At 44.6% G+C, this 22,173-nt stretch overlaps 1 protein-coding gene across 1 annotated transcript in view; it reads right to left on the minus strand.

Moving 5' to 3' along the window:
- The window catches only part of BORCS5 (BLOC-1 related complex subunit 5), a 126,406-nt gene that overhangs the window by 39,826 nt on the left and 64,407 nt on the right, over nt 1-22,173 (minus strand). The window lies entirely within an intron of this gene.

Consider the following 22,173-nt stretch of genomic DNA (forward strand, 5'->3'; position numbering starts at 1 on the left):
TGAGGGGAAAGGACTACAGCAGGGCTGAGGAGCTGTAGTGTATGGACGCAAAATGTCTTGGCAATTGCTACCTATACACATTCTTAGCTTTTCAAACTGCACTGCAAAATAAATAAAGGCAGACCGCACTACACGCCTGCCAGAGAGGACCAAGAGGAGTCAGCCTCTATGTTCCTTACTAAACAACACACAACCATGAAGGTGATGTTCCGCAGTTGTTGGGGCAAACAGATGGGAAATCACATTTCAGCTGCTAAACGGCACTTTAAAAAAAAAAAAAAAAGCAAAATGTGGCATGCCTATAAAAACACCATATATCACTAGTAGGCTAGCTGACCCACAGACTTGACAAAGCTCTCATTGTTTTCATATTCCTTGGCAAAGCAGAGGCATGTTAAAACCATTTCCCTCCTAGTTAGTCATCATCTTGCTGGTTCCAGTTTATAGTTTTACAGTTTACAGTTACAACAAATCACATCCTATTGAGCAGAAGAAAGCTGTTAATACGAAACCATTTCTATGAAGCCAGAGGAACAACAGAGGAGAGTCTCGAAGAGATCTTTATAACACCACTACTGTAAACGTATGTGCATAACACGTTAACCAATTACAGTAACATTCAACAGATTTAAATAAACGATCCTGAGAAGAATCAGCTCACTTTGCAGGCTGAAAAGCAATTACTGTATTTTCACTTAGTTATATTTCCTGGCATTTTGTTAATCCCAGTCCCAAGCAGACATGACAAAAAGGAATCAACACTTTTACTGCTGACATTTTATATATTACAGAATACACAATATTATGGACAGTACACAATGGTGTGGCCTGATTATGAAGATTTTAATCAGCATGAGAGCCTGAGATGCACACATTACTCACAAAAGAGGAAAGCTCCTCAGGAGCTACACAAGGTGTTCCAACAAGTGCCAGATATTTTACAGAAAAGCTATGTTAGAAGCATTTTGTGGCATTCTATTTTCTAACATTAATGGCACTATTTGTTATCTCCCTCCTTGAGTTAAGCTAACCTTCCTTCATGTCAAGAGTCCAACTGCACGAACCTCAAGAGTCAGAAAAATTAAAAGCAACACACTAGAAATAGGTTTCAGAGTGGTAGTCGTGTTAGTCTGTATCAGCAAAAAGAACGAGGAGTACTCGTGTACTCCTTAGAGACTAACAAATTTATTTGAGCATAAGCTTTCATGGGCTAAAGCGCACTTCATCAGTTGCATGCAGTGGAAAATACAGTAGAAAGAGAGAGAACATGAGAAAATGGGGGTTGCCATACCAACTCTTCAATGCCCCTCTGCTGTGTAAATTGGCCAAACCGGACAGTCTCTACGCAAAAGAATAAATGGACACAAATCAGACGTCAAGAATTATAACATTCAAAAACCAGTTGGAGAACACTTCAACCTCCCTGGACACTCAATTACAGACCTAAAAGTCGCAATTATTCAACAAAAAAACTTCAAAAACAGACTCCAAAGAGAAACTGCAGAACTGGAATTAATTTGCAAACTGGACACCATTAAATTAGGCTTGAATAAAGACTGGGAGTGGATGAGTCATTACACAAACTAAAAACTATTTCCCCATGCTAATTTTCCCCCTACTGTTACTCACACCTTCTTGTCAACTGTTTGAAATGGGCCATCCTGATTACCACTACAAAAGTTTTTTTTCCTCCTGCTGCTAATAGGCCACCTTAATCGATTAGTCTTGTTAGAGTTGGTATGGCAACCCCCATTTTCTCATGTTCTCTGTATATATATCTTCCTACTCTGTTTTCCACTGCATGCATCCGATGAAGTGGGCTTTAGCCCACGAAAGCTTATGCTCAGATAAATTTGTTAGTCTCTAAGGTGACACTAGAAATAAGTTATCTAAAACTAGCATAACGTCACCGTCTTAAAGTTCACTATCTCAGTATTTTTCAGGACTAGAAACCAAAGGCTGTGTCTCATTGGAAAGGGCATCAATCCCAGTAGTACCCATTTCTAGCCATGGTGGTACACAAAATACTTTATTGTTAACCTGTTATTGGCCTTGTACTGAAGACTGGTGGCAGGCTCCATAATCATTTGGTTTGTGCAACAAGCAATAGCAGGCTTTTCTAAAAATGCACCCCTTTGTAGAGGGCCACACAGGATATGCCTCACTTATGCCTTTGAGAAGCAGGCTTCAAGCATTGCATAGGCCTTTTGTTAAGTCCTCTGAATTTCACCCTGAGCACAATTAGGCAAGACCTGCTACAGTTGCGGACATTGATGCACAAACTAAACGGCTATGGATCCTACCACCTATAGTCAATTCCTAGCACACAGCCCCACAAACACCCCTTCTCTTCCTGCTTAGCTGCTTCAAACTGCTCCAGCACAGCAATTTCTCCCAGTGTCCAGGTGAACAAACCAGCTTTGATGGACCCACTCAGTATGTCCTCAGCAGCCTTGAGTCCCATTTCTTGATCAATATGACCTGAACCAGATTGGAGACAGTGGACTTGCTGGTAAATGGGGATATTGGAGCCTTTTTGTCTCTACTTTAAATTATTTTAAAGCCTAACTTAGTGAAAGAAATAGCGCTCTGTGTGTGGGGGGGACAGGGGAGTCGGTTGTTTTTAAATACTTCCAAACAGACAAGAAGTCTGGTTTGCAGAAATTATAAATACTGTGAATTTAAATAGTGTTCTTCATCCATAAAAGGTTCTCCGAATGGAAGAACCTCAAAATGCTAGGTTTTAACCAATTTTAAAGACAGGAGAAATGGCCAGACTGTCCAACTTCTTTACTTCAATAATTGTTGCAGACACAGGTAGAATGCACCAAAACTTGTCTCACTATGCTTTGGAAATCCCTGTGTTCCTTCCAGCTCTCAGACAGACCCTGGACAGATGAACATTCATGTAGCAATGGAAAAAATTGTACATATTGAACAATAAAACATTACAGCTTTCAGTAGGATCTAAGAATCTACTGATCATTACTTACCTTGAAAACCAAGTTAGTAAATCTAAGGCCATGTCTACACTACAAAATTATGTCAACCTAACCTTACATTAGCATACATTCACCACAGTTATTAAATCACTTGTATGTGTGCGTGCGCTTGGCTCCTCTGATGGTGGTGCACAACCTCACCAGGAGCACTTGTATCGATTGTATTTTCAGCGTGGGGCATTGTGGGATGGTTCTTGAAAGCCAGTAATAGTCAATGTAAGCAATTGACCTAATTACATTGACCACGCCAATGTACGTGGTCTACGCCATTTGGGGAGGTAGTGTTACTAAACCAGCATAGAGAGGCGCTTAAGTTGGCGGGAGCCAAATTTCAGTGAAGACACTTACACAGCTAGATCGACGCAAGGCAGATTACATTGACCTAACTATGTAGCATAGAGCAGACCAAAGGCACTAAGAATGGCAAGATATCACACTTTAACCCACTGCTGATTATGTAGAAGTCTGTAAGCTCTTGTTACCAACAAATTTATCTTAAAAGTGTAATTTTAAGAGATCTTGTAATAAAATATGCATTCGGTCATGATTGCACAGGTTTTGAACTTGGGTCCTCAGCAAACTGTTGCTTCCCTGCTCCCAGCCAGCAGCTCATTATTAACCAGCAGAGCAGGAGAGAATATGAAACCTTAAGTTACATCAGGAAGGGCTTCTTTCCTCGGCCTAACCGAAGGAACACCATGAACTTCGATTGGTCAGAGCTTCTTATTTAAACCCAAAGAGAGGCAGAGGAATTTGTCCGCACAAGTGGGCTGCTACACTGGACCTTGCCTTCTTACCAGATTCCTTGGCCGACTCCTTGCCCATGGTCTCTGACTCTAATTCTGACCCCTGGTTCAACTCCCTGATTCTGATTCCAGCTCCAACCACTAGACCTGGCCGCCTGCATCTCGGCCCTGACACATCCATTCTAGAATAAAATTTGGCTTTATACTGCATGCATTTTCAAATGCTTTGCGGTTGGATAAGGTAGTGCAATGACTATAGGCAAACTGTGCAGCCATTATGTGAGCAACAACAGCTTATACACAGCCAGGAACATTTAACATGTTTTTTATTGTGACCAGGAATGTTGGCTAGAACAGCAGTTTCTAACCCTCTCCAGGGCGGCTTTAGCATGGTTCAGTTGTACCTAGAGAAATCATGATATCAATAAACAGGCAAACATTTCTCCCAGCCTGGTGCAGAGGGAAGGCCCCAGGGCTGGAGGCAAAAGAGGGACTAGAGAATGAGCCCCCTCCGCATTCACCATGCAGTGGTAGCTCCTGTCCCACGGGGCTGGGCTTAACTTCCTGCTCTGGGTGTAGTGACCTGGCACACAGGGTTGCAACGGCACTCAGGGCTGGCCCTGTTGCCTCTCTGCACTGGGATGGGATTAGGGTTGCAGTGCTGGGGCAGCCGGTGCTGTTGTAGATGGTCAGTGCCCCTCTGGCAGGTTAGCATAGTGCACCCATTTAAACAGGGTGCCCCAGCCCTCTTGTTGAAAAAGCACCTTGTGATCCTTAACTTCTGCAGTTGTAGCCCCCCAAAGATGGGCAGAAGGGACAAATTGTCTCATGTCTCTCTCTCTTTTTTTTTTTTTAAAAACAGGTGACAGCTCTAACAGTGGAGCACCAACCCCCGCTCACTGTCAACAGTATGCTTCAATGCTGTCACTGTAATGTCTAAACCTAAGACCACATCCTAGTACACTGTGAGAACACAAGCCCTCTCAGCTCAGCAGCAAAAGCACTGCCATTGAGGAACCCCTCATTTTCCCCTCCCCTTCCCTCTCCCGCTTCTTCCCTAGAAGTAAGATTTGGGGACCAGATCACTATGTGATCTTTACATATTCTGCATTATATTAAAGCACCACCACCATCCCAGACCTCCGCCTAACAAGACTGTGTAAGCCACATTAAGAAGTTTATAATTAGTTATTTGGAACAATTTCACTAAAAGGGAATCCAATTACAGATAACTCGGTCTTCCTCCCAGGATGGCATGTGCTACACCTACCTGATACATCTTGTCTTTATTTAGGCCCCAATCCTGCAAAGATTTGTATGTGATTAATGTTATCCACCTAGGTAAACAGGCCTACAGTAGAACTAATTAATGTAAAATTAAGCATATACATAATCTTTGCAGGATCAAGGCCTTAGTTTTTCAGTTCCTTGAAGCAAGGACTACTGCCTCTTATTTTATGTCTGTAGAGTACTTAGCACAATGGGACCCCCAACTCATCACTATAAACGAAAAGTATTTTAGCGATGCTGTAGATGTACAGAATTTTAAACTCCCACATTTAAACAATGGTAACGCTTCACCATTTGGATTATTGGAATCCTTCTACTTCTATAATGATTAGAAAAACAAAAACATGAATAACGAGACTGAATACTTCATAAGTCCAGTATACAGTCACTATATACATCTCTGTGCACATGCAGACTGTTGAATGGTTTGCACCATGGAAAAGTCATCAGCAGTTGCCAGAACTTTGGAAAATGTTGTGTCAATCAATACCCTTCTTTTGAAGCTACAGGTAGGGAAAAAAAAACCCTGCACAATAGTCTGATGGCACACACATAACTGTGTTAAGCCAGCCACACAAACAGCCAAGCTGCTGCTCAGTCCAGCTCCATGTTGATTCTCCACTTCTGGTGCACAGAGGTGGTTTACAAAGGGTGTTTTCTTCTACATATTTGCAATAGTGTATGTCCCACTTCCTGCCACAGACTTGAAAACATAAAAATAAATCTAACACTGAAAAAAATGGTTGAGAGAGCCACATGGAAAAGTGGCAAGATGTTCACATGATAGAAACAGAACCAACAAGCTTCTTTTATTTTGCAGGAAAGTATCTTTAAAACTCATCAAAATTGATCAAAGACCTATTATTATTATTTGTATTACAGTAGCACTTAGAAGGCCGCAGCCAAGACCAGAGCCCCATTATTCCAAGTACTATATAAATACACAGAGAAGGAGAAAGAAAACGTGACTATCCTCGTAAAACGGATGGGGAACTGAGATACAGGGAGATAAGGTGACTTATCCAGTGTTGCACAGGAACAGCTGTAGCGGAGCCAGGAACAGAATCCAGATTTCAAAGTCCCTCTCCAATGCCTTAACCACAAGACCATCCCCTTTGCCTCTCCAGTACTTGATAAAAAACCCAGCTAATTAGTCTTATTATCAAACTACTGAGAGCTCATTGGGGCTAACCAATGATGACTGTAGGCAAAAGGATAAGGCTATGTACATTATTGGTATGTCAACAGCAGTTACTAATAGAAGAGAAAAAATTATTGGAGGGTCCTTGTTTTCAAGATGAAATTTAGACTAATCTCTGCCTCTACACTGCAACCAGGGGCGTACTTTACAGCACACGTATATATATCTGTGCTAGCTTGCTAAGAACTGCAATGAGAACACAGTGGTACAGGCTTCACCACGTCTATACTGCAATAAAAACATGGGGCACCAAGTCATGAGCCCGGGTCAACTGACTCAGGCTCACAGGCCTCAGGGCTAAAAACTGCAGTGTAGATGCGCAGGCTGGAGCCTGGGCTCTGTGGCCCTCCTCTCTCACAAGGCCTCAGAGACCAAGTTCCAGCCCAAGGCCAAACGTCTAAACTGTAATTTTTAGCCCCACAGCCCAAGCCCTACGAGCCTGAGTCAATTGACCAAGGCCAGCCGCAGCCATGCCCACTGGCCTTTTACTGCAGGGCAGTTATACCCTACAAGCCCACCTGTCCACCTTAAGGTACATCCATGCTTATGCAGTCCACACCATTGCATTTTCACTGCTATTTTTAGCAAGCTACCAAGAGTACAGTTAGCACAAATATGTCTGCAGGAACTCCAAATTACAGTGCCAACGTAACTTAAGACAAAAATATGATTGTTAGGGATAAATGGGAGAGAACATTTAAGGAAATACTGCCAAATAAGTTAGGACTAAACACTGACTTGCCTTGAGTGTCGTAGGAGTTCAATCCACAATGTCCGCAATGCAGTTCAAATTCACACGATGGTAAGAAGAAGGACTGATGTACCGGTTACTCACTCTGAGATTCATCTAGTCTAGTATTTGAGTTTGCACTTTAATTTTTCTGAGACGCAAGCTACAGTTTAAAAAATGGCAGGGAAATTGTGGAGCTAAAAATTACAAGAATGTCTGAAAATTTGCTTAAGCTAGAAATGTACCTATTTGTACCTCCTGGGGGGAACAATGTCTATACAGATTTAACTATTTTTACAACATTTTCCCCTGAACATTTTAACGCTACACATATTTTTTTTTAAATAAGTTACATTTTAAATCCTCCTTCTTCCTCCAAAAAATTGTCATGAAGGTCTCAGCACCTTAAAATTAACCTATCATAATAATGATAATACTAGCTAGCTCTTATACAGCACTTTTCATTGTTAGACCTCAAAGCACATAACAAAGGTCAGTATCATTATACCTATGTCACAGAAGGGGAAACTAATGCAAATGGAGGGAAGTGACTTGCCTGAGGTCACCCACCAGGAGAGTGGCAGAGGCAGGAACTGAACCCAGGTCTCTCAAGCCCCAAACCAGTCCCCTATCACACTGCCACCCCATCAAGGCTCTGAAGACTTCCTGGATGCAGTCCGGTGTGAATGAAGAGGGGGAAAGACCTCCGACTTTAAGTGAAATGGCCAAACCTGCTAAAATGCCACAAAGATCTTAGATTTATCCTCATTGGGGTGAGAGGGAGGAGGAAAGGGAGGGGATTATTAACATTCATTCTCAAAACCATCTTGGAATTCTTGTGGGAAGCTCTTTCAGTTTGCAAGTCCAATTATTTCCCTTACCAACTGTGGGCAGGTGAGCAACACAAGCCTTGAATCTGGAGAGCAATGTAAAAAGTGCATGTAAAAAAGTCTTATCAGGACCAGCTTGTTACATAAGTGCAGGACCAGATAACTGGGTTTGGTCATGGTTGTTTTCTCATTTAGCTGCCCTGACATAAATCAGTTAACAGAGTTGATCATCCCATCCCATTGTCCTGCATGTCCCATTCCTGTCTTTAGCAGTTGCTCAGACTTGATGCTTCAGAGGATAACAGAAATACCCATTAAGGTACTTCACAATAATAGTGGGGTACATGAATGGAGAAAGATCTCTACATTGTTTTCTTATCATCCTTTTAGAATGGTCTACCTTATATGTCTAGGTCTCTCTTTTCTATTAGGGTTCTGTCAGAAATCTTTCTGCCCTGCCCTCATAAATTTGCTATGCAGAAATCTCTGATCTATTCTTATAAGTATCAGATCCTCCTTATTTAGCATTAGATTGTGAATCTGTCACTAGCCATAAGTAGGGAGCAGTATGTAGTTTCAGTGCCCCAGGATCAACCAGAGACTGAAAGATGAGAATCACAATTCTGTCTCTGGTTATGTCATAGTATGGACAGGGGGGAATTAGCACCAGTCCTTTACCTGGGGCAGATTACTTTTCTCTCCACATCAGATCACTTTTGGATGGAGCCCCCCAGAGTCAGTGCTCCACACACTCTCTGTGAAGGAAGCTGCATAGCAGCCCCATGGAGGTTACCGTCCCCACAGCTATATTATATACAATGCAGGTAGCCTGCACAGAGGAGTGTTTTATGCATGTTAATTCCCTGGCACTGGGAGAGCCAAAATCTTGCCCATGCTGCTAGGAAGGTTTTGAATTTATCATTTTCAAATGTCTTTCATTGTTTCAATATATGTATTACAGAAGACATTTTAAAAGTCTTTTACAGCTATAGTTCATGGCCACTCTCCTCTGTTGCCTTTCGTTTAAACTTTATTCCGCATTCCTGACTTTTGTAAGTGCCCCCATTTCCCAATCTCAATAAACTTCACCATGCTTGACTTCCTGTGAATCATTGTCTGAGTTCCTCTGTTTCTTCCCATTATTCACACACACACACACACACACACACACACACACTCACCCAGGCTCTTACTCTGACTTGATTCTCTGTCTTGGGTTCTCTAACAAGAGCATTAAAAGGAATTTGGCCATTACCTCAGGACGTTCATGTCTCCACACAGCCTATAACCAACTTAACCAAGATTCACAGATGTTGCCCCCTTTGGGAAAAGACAAGGATGCAGTCAGACTTGATCGCTTAAAAGATGCTTTAGTTTGGTGATATGTAATCTGCCACTTAGCTTTTGTATGCGTATTGAAATATAACTTCGTTTTCTCTATTTAGTAATATTTTTCCTAGATGGTCACCCGGTAGGTCTGTTAATGGAAGCAGAGACAGCGGAAATTAGAGTACTGGTACTTTGCACGAGGAGTATTAGGAAGAGTAATTTAAGCCCATTACTGGTACATTACATGTATTCAGTAAAATACAAAGAAGAGCAGCAGCAATTTGTAAATGCTACAAGCCTAGCTGGCGTTTTCCATTTTAAACCCTTTTTACTCTACAGCAATTTAACACTCAAGCACTTTCATTTGTGTCACGGGCTACAGCTTCATGCAAAGATTTCATTCGGATGACAGTCTATTTATTAAAAAAAATTAGTTAAAAGGGGAAGTTACTCACCTTGCAGTAACTGACATTCTTCCAGATGTGTGTCCCTGTGGATGCTCCACTCTAGGTATTGGTGCGTCCCGGCGCCGTTGATTGGAGATTTTCAGTAGCAGTGCCTGGTCAGGACGCAGGCGCTCAGTTGGTATCTCCCGTCTCGTTGGAATCTTCCTGAGCGCCTGCATCCCGCACCCCCCTCAGTTCCTTCTCTACCATGGAGCAATTATACTAGTACTCCAAAGTAGAGGGGAGGAGAGTGGGGAGTGGAGCACCCACAGGGACACACATCTCGAAGAACTTCAGTTACTGCAAGGTGAGTAACTTCCCCTTCTTCTTTGAGTGCTGTCCCTGTGGGTGCTCCACTCTAGGTGAATATGTAACAGTACCCACTACAGTAGGTGGGACTTTGGAGATGCGGCAGTGAGAGTACTGTATGGCTTACTATGGTGTCTGCCGTGGTATCTTGCGTGATAGCATAGTGTTTGGCAAACGTGTGTTCAGATGACATGAGCCGCTCTACAGATGTCAGAAACGGGTATGTTATGTAGGAAGGCAACAGATGTTGACATAGCTCAAGTGGAATGAGTTCTAATGCCTTCGGGCGGTTGAATATTTTGAATACGGTAAGAGGATCTGATGCAGTCAGAGATCCACTTGGATGGACGTTGTTTAGAGATAGCCATACCTTTCAATCTTTCGGTGATGGAGACAAAGAGTCGTGGAGATTTACAAAATGGCTTAGTCCTGTCTAAGTAAAAGGCGATTGCTCACCTGACATCAAGAGTATGCAGGGATGCCTCGTATGGAGTCTTGTGAGGTTTGGGATAAAAAGTAGGCAAGTATATCAGTTGGTTAAGGTGGATGGTGGATACTAGGGAGAAATTTAGGATGTAGTCTCAGAGTGACTTTGTCTTTGGAGAAGATCGTGTAGGGAGGATGGGCCATCAGGGCGCTTATTTCACCTACTCTCCTTGCTGATGTTACTGAAACTAAGAAAGTTACCTTCATGGACATATGGAGAAGAGAGGAGGTAGCCAAAGGCTCGAATGGAGGTTTCATGAGAGCGTGAAGAATGAGGTTAAGATTCCACGTAGCTGCCGTTGGGTAAATTTCAGGGTAGAGATTTTGCAGGCCTGTGAGAAATCGTTTTATGGTGGGGTGAGTAAAGAGTGAATAACCTTTTAACAGGTCATGGAAGGTGGTAAGCGCCGCCAGGTGTACTTTGATGGAGCTGAGCGAAAGTCCGTCCTGTTTTAGTCTCAAGAGGTAGTCTAGAATGTTAGGGAGGGTCACCGTATTGGGCGTTAAGTGATTATGTGAGCACCAGAGGATGAAATGCTTCCACTTCTGCAGGTAAGTTTTATGAGTGGAGTCTTTTCTACTGTGCAGGAGGACATATCGGACTTGCTCGGACCAGGCTAGTTCATGGGTTTGGAACCATGAAAGAACCAGGTGGTCAGGTGGAGCTTTTGGAGCTGGGGGTGACGAACCCGTCCGTTGTCCTGGGAAAGGAGATCTGGCCTGTTGGGGAGAGCCCGTGGATGACGGGAGGACATGCGGAGTAGGTAAGGATACCACGTCTGTCTCGGCCAAGCCGGGGCAATAAGGATGACCCAGGCCTTGTCGTCTACGATCTTCCGAAGAACCCTGTGTAGCAGAGGGATTGGTGGGAAGGCACAGAGGAGAGAGTTGTTCCACGGGATGAGGAATGCATCTCCTAGGGATGCAATTCTGAGTCCCTCTCTGGAGCAAAACAGCCGACATTTCCGATTCTGGGGTGTGACAAAGAGGTCTATTGACGGGGTGCCCCAGAGGGAGAAGAGCTGTTGAAGTATTGCAGGATGCAGTTCCCATTCGTGTTCTGTCAAGAAGTTCCTGCTGAGTGCGTCAGCAGTAGTGTTGTGGCAGCCTGGTAGGTAGGAAGTAATGATTTGTATTTGATGTTGTATGCACCAACTCCATAGTCGGATGGCTTCCATGCAAAGGGAATGTGATCGGGCTCCCCCTTGTCTGTTGATGTAGTACATACATGCTATGTTGTCTGTTAAAACTCGAATAGATTTCTTCTTTATGAGGGGAATAAAGTGAAGGTATGCTCGCCTCACTGCTCTGAGCTCTAAGAGATTTATGTGTAGGTGCGTCTCTGATGCGGACCACCGGCCTTGTGCCCTGTGCCCCCTAGATGCGCTCCCCAACTGATTAGGGAAGCGTCCAGGGTGAGTGTGAGTGTTGGGGATCGTTGCTGGAAGGAAACCCCGGTGCAGAGGTTTTCTGGTCTTGTCCACCAATGTAGGGAAGCTAGAACATTGGGAGGAGGAGTTAGCCGCGTCCCTAAGGTGTGTCTGTTGGGTTTGAAATTGGAATTGAGCCAGCCCTGAAGACATCTCATGTGTAGCCTGGCATACTGGACCACGAAGGTGGTGGCTGCTATGTGACCAAGGAGTTGTAGACAGATTCTTGCCTGTGTCCTGGGATGAATAGAGAGCGTGGGTATGAGCTGCGTGATAGCAAGGAATCTGTGATATGGGAGCGAGGCTCTGCTCTGGATTGAGTCGAGATGAGCGCCGATGAACTCGATCTGTTGTGTAGGTGTCAGGGTGGATTTTTGGACATTTATTTGGAGGCCTAGGCTGTGAAAGAGGGAGATGGCAAAGCGGGTAGCCTGAAGTGTCTCACCATAGGAGTTGCCTTTGATGAGGCAATTGTCCAGGCAGGGGAAAAGTGTGATCCCATGTTTGTGGAGGTGAGCCACGACCACGGCTAGAGTTTTGGAAAAGACTCTCGGCACTGTGGAGAGGCCAAAAGGAAGAACTCTTTATTGAAATGGTCATGACCAATCGCGAATCATAGGAAGCGTCTGTGAGCTGGATGAATTGATATATGAAAATAAGCATCCTGTATGTCGAGGGCTTGAACCAGTCCCCTTGACCCAGTGCAGGAATTATTGTGCCCAGTGTGACCATCTTGAATTTTTGTATCCTCACAAATTTGTTCAGTCGGCGTAGATCTAGTATAGGCTTCCATCCCCTGGTCTTTTTCTGGGTCAGGAAGTAATGGGAGTAGAACCCTTTCCCTCGATGCTGCATTGGCACACGTTCCACTGCGCCTAGCTGGAGAAGGTGAGCCACTTCTACGCGAAGTAGGTGCTCGTGAGAGGGGTCCCTAAAGAGGGACAGGGAAGGGTAGGAGGATAGGATATGAATGGGATAGAGTGAACTATTTCGAGGACCCAGCGATCCTGTGTAATACGCTGCCAGGCACATTGGAAACTGTGGAGGCGGTGGCCAAATGGGCAAGTAGGCTGTGGAATCAAGGGGTGGTCGTTTTGACCAACGTTTCAGAATTGTTGTTTATTCCCGGATGGGGGGGAGGTGGATGCTTGAGCTTGATTTTCTCTGAGCTTAGGTGGTCTAGGGCAATTCCTATTTATGTCACATGGTTTGGGTTGAGGCCAATAATATTGTGTGTGCGTGGTCTTTGGTAAGGTTGGTATCATTGTCTCCTGGGAAGAGATGGGTGAATACCTAGGGTGCGCAGTGTCGCTCTAGAATCTTTCATAGTGTGAAGTAGTTCATCGGGTTTTTTTGGAAAACAGTTTGTCTTTATCAAAGGGGAGGTCCTCCACTTTGGTCTGCAGATCTTTAGGGATGCCAGATGCATGAAGATCTGCGCATAACCACAACAGTTGCAGTAGTACAGGCTGCTGTATCTGCCATGTCTAAAGAGGCTTGTAGGGCCGTTCTGGAAATCAATTGGCCCTCGCTCAGAATTGATTTAAAGTCCGCTCTCCTATCCTCTGGAATGTAGGAGGCAAATTCAAAAAGTTTATTGTAGTTATCAAAGTCGTAGCTGGCAAGGAGTGCAGAGTAGTTTGCAATCCTGAATTGAAGAGTGGAGGATGTGTAAACCTTGCGTCCCAAGACGTCAAGGCATTTAAGGTCCTTGTCTTGCAGGGTGGGCCGATATTGTCGCTGTTTCGTCCTTTGTGCGACTGCATCCATGACGAGAGAGTTCGTTTGTGGGTGAGAAAATGGGAAGTCAGCATCCTTAGCAGGAACATAGTATTTACGTTCAGCCTTTCTGCAGGTAGGTAATAAAGAAGCTGGAGTTTGCCAGAGAGTGTCAGCTGGTTCCAGAAGAGCTTCTTTTATAGGGAACGCGATCTTTGCGGGCGCAGAGGGTTGAAGGATTCTGAGGAGTTTGTGTTGTGTCTCCTGAACCTCTTCTAGGGGGATGTCTTGACTGAGTTCCACCCTCTTGAAAAGCTCTTGAAATTCTTTACAGTTGTCCACGTTCTGTGGAGGCAGGGGGGAGAGGGCTCTGTCTGGAGCAGACAGAGAATTCGGGTTTGGTGAGTCAGGATATGGTTCATAGCTCACATTCTCAGGAGGGGGTTCAGGTACTCTAGAAGTGGACAGAGCTGGAGATCGAGGCACAGAAGCAAGCAGTGGTTTCGTGGAAGAGGTCTGAGGATGAGTGGTAGGAGGATGTGGCCAACGGTACCACTGGGGCCAAGGATAGGAGAACCCAGGTGCCATCCATGGGCGGTGAAGTAGGGAAACGGAGGCTGGTGGCTGATGACCGTAGCCTGAGGTGGAAGAGGGTCCGGTGGAGGAGGAGAGGCAGGTGGGGAGAACTCTGCCTGCTGCTGTATATTGGGTTCGCCATCAGTGAAGGTAGCCAGTTCAGGTGGTGAGAGCGGCTGTTCGAAGAGCGAGCCCTGTGTATCCAGGAGTGGAGAGTTAGGCTCAGGTGGCACTGAGAGGTCACATTGAGTGAGGAACTGTTGCTCCTGCTCCCTGGGCTGCGCTGAGCCTGGACTGTGCTCTAGCGCATTAGCAATGGAAAGTGAAAGTGACAGCGGTGCCGTGGGTCTGTTGGAGGTGCCCTGCAGGGGGTCCGCTGCTGGTGCCAGGGCAGGAGGCAGGCTCGATGCCCATGTTCTTCCCGGCACCGGGGTAGAGCATGCTGTCGGCACTGCAGCTATTTTTAGCGTGGAGGGGGTCAGTGCCGACGTCCTTGTCAGCACCGGGGCAGAACGCGCAGCCGGCACCGCGACTATCTTTAGCGCTGAGGCGCTCGGTGCCGCGGAGACCTTCCCGGTACGGGAGGTCGGGTTTCTGCCTCTGCGGTCTGTGGGAGCCGCGGCTGAGGCTTTAGAAAGATCTGAGGTGCCTCCCTGTGGCGCTGTCAGCACAGAGGGTAAGCATCTCGTGGGAGACTCTTTACCCTTGTCGGAGTCTCTCCTATGAGACTGCTGTGCCTCTTGCCTCTGCTCCAGAGAGGGTGAAGCAAGGTTCCCAACTGGTTCAGATCTGGCCAGGGAGCATGTAGGAGCGGGTTTAACTTTCCCCATCTCCGAGAGGGGCTGCAGGGATTTTTCCATCATATGCATTTTAAATCGCAGGTCCCAGTCTCGCCAAGCCCTTGACTTGAGGCTTGTACAGTGGAGGCACTTTGCAGGGATGTGGGTTTCCCCAAGGCAGTTCACACAATGTGAGTGCCCATCGGACCATGGCATGGAGTCCTGACAGGAAACACACTTTTTGAATCCTGAAGCCCCTGGCACTGTGAACTAGAAATAGCAGGGGAGCGTGTCTCAGGAAGGAAGGGAAACAACTGGGATGTAACTAATAACTATTTCTATATTCTATTCTTTGATTCTTTTTTTATTCTTTTATTCTATATTCTTTTTTTCCTACAGAGACCAGGGAAGAGAAGTAGCACTGCCCCGAGTCCCATTTCCTGCCTGGGATGGTTGAGAAGGAACTGAGGGGGGTGCGGGACGCAGGCGCTCAGGAAGATTCCAGCTGAGCGCCTGCGTCCCGACCAGGCACTGCTACCAAAAATCTCCGATCAACGGTGCCAGGACGCACCGACACCTAGAGTGGAGCACCCACAGGGACAGCACTCGAAGAACCACCATTGTTTTTAGATGATTTGCTATATTATGACAACATTTTGGTTGTCTCCATTGTCTATTTTTAAAACACAGATTTGTGGGCACTTAGTCCTCAATCAGATTTGATATTTAGGGGATTACATGAAGATGTGATATGAAGGTTTTACCAGCTTGAGTTTGGGATGGCTGCATTAGTCACAGAGTGACAATGCCAAAGAATGAAACCTTTTAGCAGTGCAACACCACACCACCATGAGCTTTGTATGTGCCACGGCCCCTATTTCACAGAAATGAAGAAAGGAATGTTCTGGACAGGATTTTGTTTAAAAATGTTATCAGAATATTTGTCTTTTTCTAGCTATAATGCCTGGTGGCACATGAGTCCAACCAAACAAGACTTAGGAGAGGAAAGTTATATCCAATCCATGTAATACAGCTATACTACACAAAAAATTGTTCAGCTATACATAAAATGTCAGATTTAAGATCGGATATCTCATGATGGTCCTGAAATAGAAGCAAGTGCTGTATCTTCAGTGGGAATCCCCCTTTTCCAAAGGGATAAAGCTTTGTTTTCTGGCCAACCTAGATTTTTAAACATTTTCCATCACCAAGTTACCAAAGCACCTTACAAATTTTCAAGTCTATATGAATGGTCTACAAGGTGACTTGATTTTTCACTTCTCTCTCAAGTGTGTGTGTGTGTGGGGGGGGGGTTGGAATTTCATTTCTTTGTTCATCTCCGCATTCTGAAAGTGGGTAAAGTAGTAGGTGGTGATTAGCTACAGGTTGTCTGTGCACACCAGTGAGTGGGAGCTATGCTGTGCTATGAGAAAGTAATGTGAAGAGGCACATTTCATATTGTCTTAAATCTGGTTGAGTTCATGGTCAAAAACCAGCCCCTTCTGAAGCAAGTTCCTCAGCTTTTTAGCCAGCTGCTGAAAAGGCTCAAATCTCATTGTTCCCCAGGACTGCAGCCACCTCTGGAGGTTCTACTTACAAGCAGGCAAGCAGGATTTTAAATTCAAAATTCTGAAAGGACTGTGCTAAAACTGAGCTCTTCCAAAAGACCAGGACTTTGAATAGCACCAAAACCAACTTATTTGAAGAACACTCTGAATCTTATGTGGCAGGGCCACACATCATCATATTTGAAAATATGCACCGCAATACAAGTACAATGAATTGGCAATATTGACGAAGTAGATGTTGCAATGCATCTGCTTTATGCTGCACCATGAGAGCAAGATGGCCATAAAGCTATCGAACCTGGCAATGGGGGAAATCCCTCCACTGTAGGGGCGGTCTGGTGTTTGAGTCAGTGTAACGTGTAGGTGGAGGAAAGATGGCATAGCTGGTGCCTGCCTAGGCTTAGCTGTCATATCAGCCTCGTGGAGGCATTCTCTTTCTATCGACTTATATGCCCCTCACCACCATACTATTTGAAAGCCTTACAAGATTTTATGCACCACCACGCCCCCAGGTGGTAGAGAAGTAGCATTTTACAAATGGGGAACTGAGGCACAAAACGGATTAAGTTACCTGCCCAAGGAAGTCTGCGGCTTCCAGAAACTGCACCCAGGGCTCTGAGTCCCAGCTCAGTACCCTACCCACAAGACTATCCCACGGACAGTTACTACAAGTTAGAACAGCCCTCTAAATTACCCTTGCTGCTGCAATTTACACCAAAGAACCAAACTGGTTCACAGACAAGCCAGGACTGCAGAACTGTGTGCCTTAAATCCACCTTTGCACCACTGCTATTCAAGCTGCATTGTGTTCTCTTTGCTGTAGCCAAGATCTGGACCATTATCATCTAGTTCCCTATTTTTTTAAAAAAAGCTATTCAAATTAAAATATGGTTGATTGCACCCTTTTCCCTCCTCTTGATATTGAAGAGGAGACAAGAGCCAGTGCAGAGCCCCCCCCAAACAATGATTCATCTGATCACAGCAGGTGGTCTGATACTAAAGGTCCCTTCATGCTAGACAATAAAATGTTGGCAGACTTCTAATGTAAAAGGTTAACAGAGATAGTAATGCTTTGTTATTGCCTTTAATACCACAGTGAAAGGGATATTGTCCTGAAGTTCAGGTCCAGAATTTGACCTACCTTAACACTTTTTATGTGATGGGAATCTCAGACAGGTTCCCAACAAATATTTGAAGAGAGAAAAAAAAAATCCATGCCTCCCCTGAGATTTTTTGGTAACGATCCAGTGACAGCTCCTCGGCCAGTTTAAGCCTTCACAGGTCTTCAAATGGATTTGCCTTCTCCCTTGTTTAGGTTGGACATAATTTTGTTTTGTACTGAGCTAGTGTTTTACTAACAGAGAGAGCACAGGTTCATTGCAAGAACTCTACTGGTGCACAAGAAAGGAATTAAAAAAACAAACCATGGTGGGGATCAGAGGGGAAAACCAATGTTTGCCAGAAAGAAAAGTGACAACACTAGAGAAAGGATAAAAACATAGATTTTAATATAGAAAATAACGGAAATGGCATTTTATGTTTCTATTTGCAGTGTTGTAACTGTGTTGGTCCCAGGACATTAGAGACACAAAGAACATCTTCTATTGGACCAACTTCTATTGGCGAAAGAGACAAACTTTTGAGCTTACACAGAGCTGAACAAGAGCTCTCAGCTCCCCACCAGCACTTCCTTCCTCTCAATTTATATGCTCCCAGCTGCTGGAGTTGCTTGCCCCTCAGATGTAGCTCTGCTCAGTTAATTGACCTTCTAGTTAGGACCCACTCAATCTATATTGGAGCTATTAGAGTTACAGGGTGTTGAGTCAGCTGCTAACAGCACACCCTATTACATGACCCTTTATGACAGACGAGATGTACTGGCTTCTTTTAATCAAAAATGCAGTTGATACAAGCGAAGGGAGAGATAAAGGTATTAATTCCACTTAAAGTAAGGGAAGTGGGAGCCCAACAAACAAACAAAAAAAAGCACAACCCAAGGCAATTTTGCTTTCTTCTGATGAGCAACCGAAGCCCCAATTACACTGTATCTATCAACTCTTAAATGTTTCTCACTTAGGAGCTTTAGTATCCAAACTTGCCTATTGGCCTACACAGAGAAGAGGATACTCCATACTGCACCTTAGAATTCATAAGGATAATGACTGCAGGTCAAAGCGTCCCAGTTTACTAAGGACCCAGCTTTAAAGCTGTCTTCAGATACTACCACCAAGGGCCTAGATACCTGGTGGTGAACACTTTGCAGGTGGTAGATACTCTGGACGGATAAACAGAACCCTTAAATAAACTTAAAACTCATCCAAGGAAACCAGAACTACCTGAGAGGCAAGAAAGACATAGAGCAGGTGTGAGAACTAGTCCTAAAAACAAATTATGGAGACACAATATTTTGGATTCTTGCTGGGACTGAGCAACTGACTTATTGTGAGACACTGGGCAAGTCACTCCACTCCTTTTCACCACACAACCGAGCTAGGAAACATAGCTTAAGAGGCACTGGTGAAAACTGGCTAGTCAAGCCTCCTGGAGACGTTACAAAGACTGAAAAAGCATCTTTTGAAATCTGGATGCTAACACTTCACATGTAAGTAGTACTTTCCACCTCCAATCTACTGTACAAACATTAGTCCTTGCTATGTTCCTGTGAAGTGGATAAGTATTACCACCCCTGTTTTTCAGATGGGGAAACTGAGGTGGGCTATTTGATTTATTCAAGGGCAGAAACCACATCCAAGCAAAAGCCAATACTAGAACTCTGGGTGCTCCAAGGTTAGTTTCACAATCTGTCCCCTCCTATACCATGCTGGTTTCTCAGCATCCTTTCAGTCAAGAGGATACACCATTGCCCTGGCAGCACACTCAAAGTGAGCTTCTGCTCTGAAGGATAACTGCAGCATCAGTAGCATTGTGGAGTTCCGTGTTTATTGTTCTTAGCAAGTTCCATACTAAATTTGCACAAGTGAAAGCACGGCTAACCTATCTAACTCAAGCTGATGTCAAACCCGAAAGTCAAGCAGCATTCCTTCTCGCCTCATCAATAGTAAAGATTCTGAAATTGGAATATACATGGACTGAAGACGAATTCATTCAAATGTAATTCATAGTTACATTTCTGTATCAGAAAAACAGTACTGTTGGTCCCATCATCCGTTGGCTTGTCATAAAATTATTTCACAATTTCTAATGCTTATTGAACCTAATCGTTATTTCCAAATAAGTGCAAAACAAGCTACGAAAAAAGCTGCTTCCTCATTTTTATCTTGCCTTCATTATTTAGCCTCCATGGACATAAACTAGAGGACCAGCTATTGCCCAAACACATTTCACTCTTAAGAGACCAATAGATATACATAGCAATGATAACATCTTATCATAGACTATCAGGGTTGGAAGGGACCTCAGGAGGTCATCTAGTCCAACCCCCTGCTCAAAGCAGGACCAATCCCCAGTTTTTGCCCCAGATCCCTAAGTGGCCCCATCAAGGATTGAACTCACAACCCTGGGTTTTGCCGGCCAATGCTCCAACCCCTGAGCTATTCTTACCTCGTCTCCTGCAAATGAGTGTGAAACCCATGGTTGTCACAAGCAGAGAGGCACAGCTGCCGACAAAAGTTAGGCGTGTTAGTACTTCCAAGGCAGAGTGCACCTCCCTACTAGCTGTGCCTGTACAAGTCTTTGCTAAATTATTTTTTCCCCCCTCTCAAGCCAAACACAAGTAGGTGGTGTTATCCGGCTTTGTTACTTAGCATTTATTAATTGGAGTACCTCCGTGTTTTTATGAAGTTAACATCTTTTTAAATAAGGACTAGACTGTAGTTGTGGCTGTGGCAGGGACAGCCAGAACCAGAATAGCAGGAAAAAACTCTAAACCCTGTTGTATTAACACTACAGCAGCTAAATGAGCTGGAAGAGGAAAATAAAGAGACGGTGCACCTTTGAAGTAACCGCAAGAGAGTGGTGGTGAGGGGAAAGGCGGGGATCACAAGATTAGCAATATTAGGAACACTGAGCCTTACCATAGTTCTAAGTCAGGGGTGGCCAACCTGTGGCTCCGGAGCCACATGAGACTCTTCAGAGGTTAATATACGGCTCCTTGCACAGGTGCCAACTACGGGCTGGAGATACGGGCACCAACTTTCCAATATGCTACAGGGTGCTCACTGCTCAACCCCTGGCTCTACCCCAGCCCCACTCTGCTCCTTCCCCCAGACCCCCGCCCCTTCCCCACAGTCTGCTGCACCCTTGCTCCTCCTCCTTCCCTCCCCTCCCGCCCACCCCCAGCCTCCTGCACACCACAAAACAGCTGATCGCGGGAGGCGCAGGGATGGAGGGTTAGGTGCTGGTCGGCAGTGCTGCTGGTGGGTGGGAGACACTGGGGGCAGGGGAGAAGGGGTTACGGGGGGGCTGCTGATGTGTTACTGTGGCTCTTTGGCAATGCACATTGGTAAATTTTGAAGAAGCTGACTGAAATCAGTATGGGCACAGAAGCTTAGTTTGGACATAAGGGAGGCACTGATAGTGTGTTAAGGGAAAGTGGGGTGATTGTCCTTCCTATCCTTCTTTCATTTAAGAAGTTTTCAATTTGGGGTGCTGCTGGATCCTCAATGACGCCTGGAAGTACAGGTGGCACCAGGGGCCCAAAGCATCATTTTACAGCTGCATCTGTTTAACAAATGGAGTTGTAAAATTTTAGACAAGTAAGGGGGGAGGAGTGTTGGAGGGGACAGGGAGAGCATGGTGGCCCCAGGCTGGGTGCAGGGCAGGGAGGAATCACACAGAGAGACACATGGGGAGGTAACGTGCCCCCCTTTGTGTCCCTCCCATGAGTGCAGTCCTGGCAAGAAATGATTTCTACTTGTACCACTGGGCACAAGTTGGTCAAGAGTTTTAGTGTACATTTAGCTCAAGATGGACTTCACATTTTTGTTCATTATTGAATGTTCCCCGAATGTGAGCATCTTCATAAGAAATCCATTTAAAAGGTATTCTATTTATGTAAGCTCATGATGTTTTGGAGCACATGCAGTATGTCTGTCTACACTATTACTGCCTTCTGAAGCAGTATGTTATCAAATTCTCTCTCTCTTTTTTAAAATAAAGTTATGAAACACATGACCATTGTTCATTATATCAAATATAGAAGTTAGAGCAGTATATGAGAAATATAAGTCTATTTTGAAATGGACTCTTAATCTGCACATAGCATGCAGGAGAAGCACAAGCCTAAACTTGTGTTTCAAATCTCCCCTAAATTCTTCCAGTATACAATAACCTCCAGTGATACTGTGACTCTGGCACTGTACCAAATCAGTTAGCAGAAAAACCCCTTACAAAACAATATTAAGGGGCCTTTAAAAAACATTCAGATCATGCTACTGCTATTTAAGGAGAAATCATATTTTGTTTTTAAAAATTAATTAGTTAAGAAAAATCCAAGTTGACAGTGTCCCTTTAATGTCTTGAGTGCATTACACTCTGCATGTTAGCCTTAGAAGCATTAAATATTATATTTTATATACGTTCTTATACCACACTCATCATCGTAGTACCCAAGCGCTCCCCAGTAGTGCATTAAGCAACACAACTATACATCTGTAATGTGTTTGTTCTCTCACCCACACCCCAGAGGAGAAGCATGTGCAATGGAGTGTCTTGTTTTGGTAGGTTTTGCATGCACACAGATAGAGAAACAGAGAGAGGGCAAGGTCCATAAA

This window comes from Natator depressus, chromosome 1, assembly GCF_965152275.1.
Source record: "Natator depressus isolate rNatDep1 chromosome 1, rNatDep2.hap1, whole genome shotgun sequence".
Taxonomy (NCBI): domain Eukaryota; kingdom Metazoa; phylum Chordata; order Testudines; family Cheloniidae; genus Natator; species Natator depressus.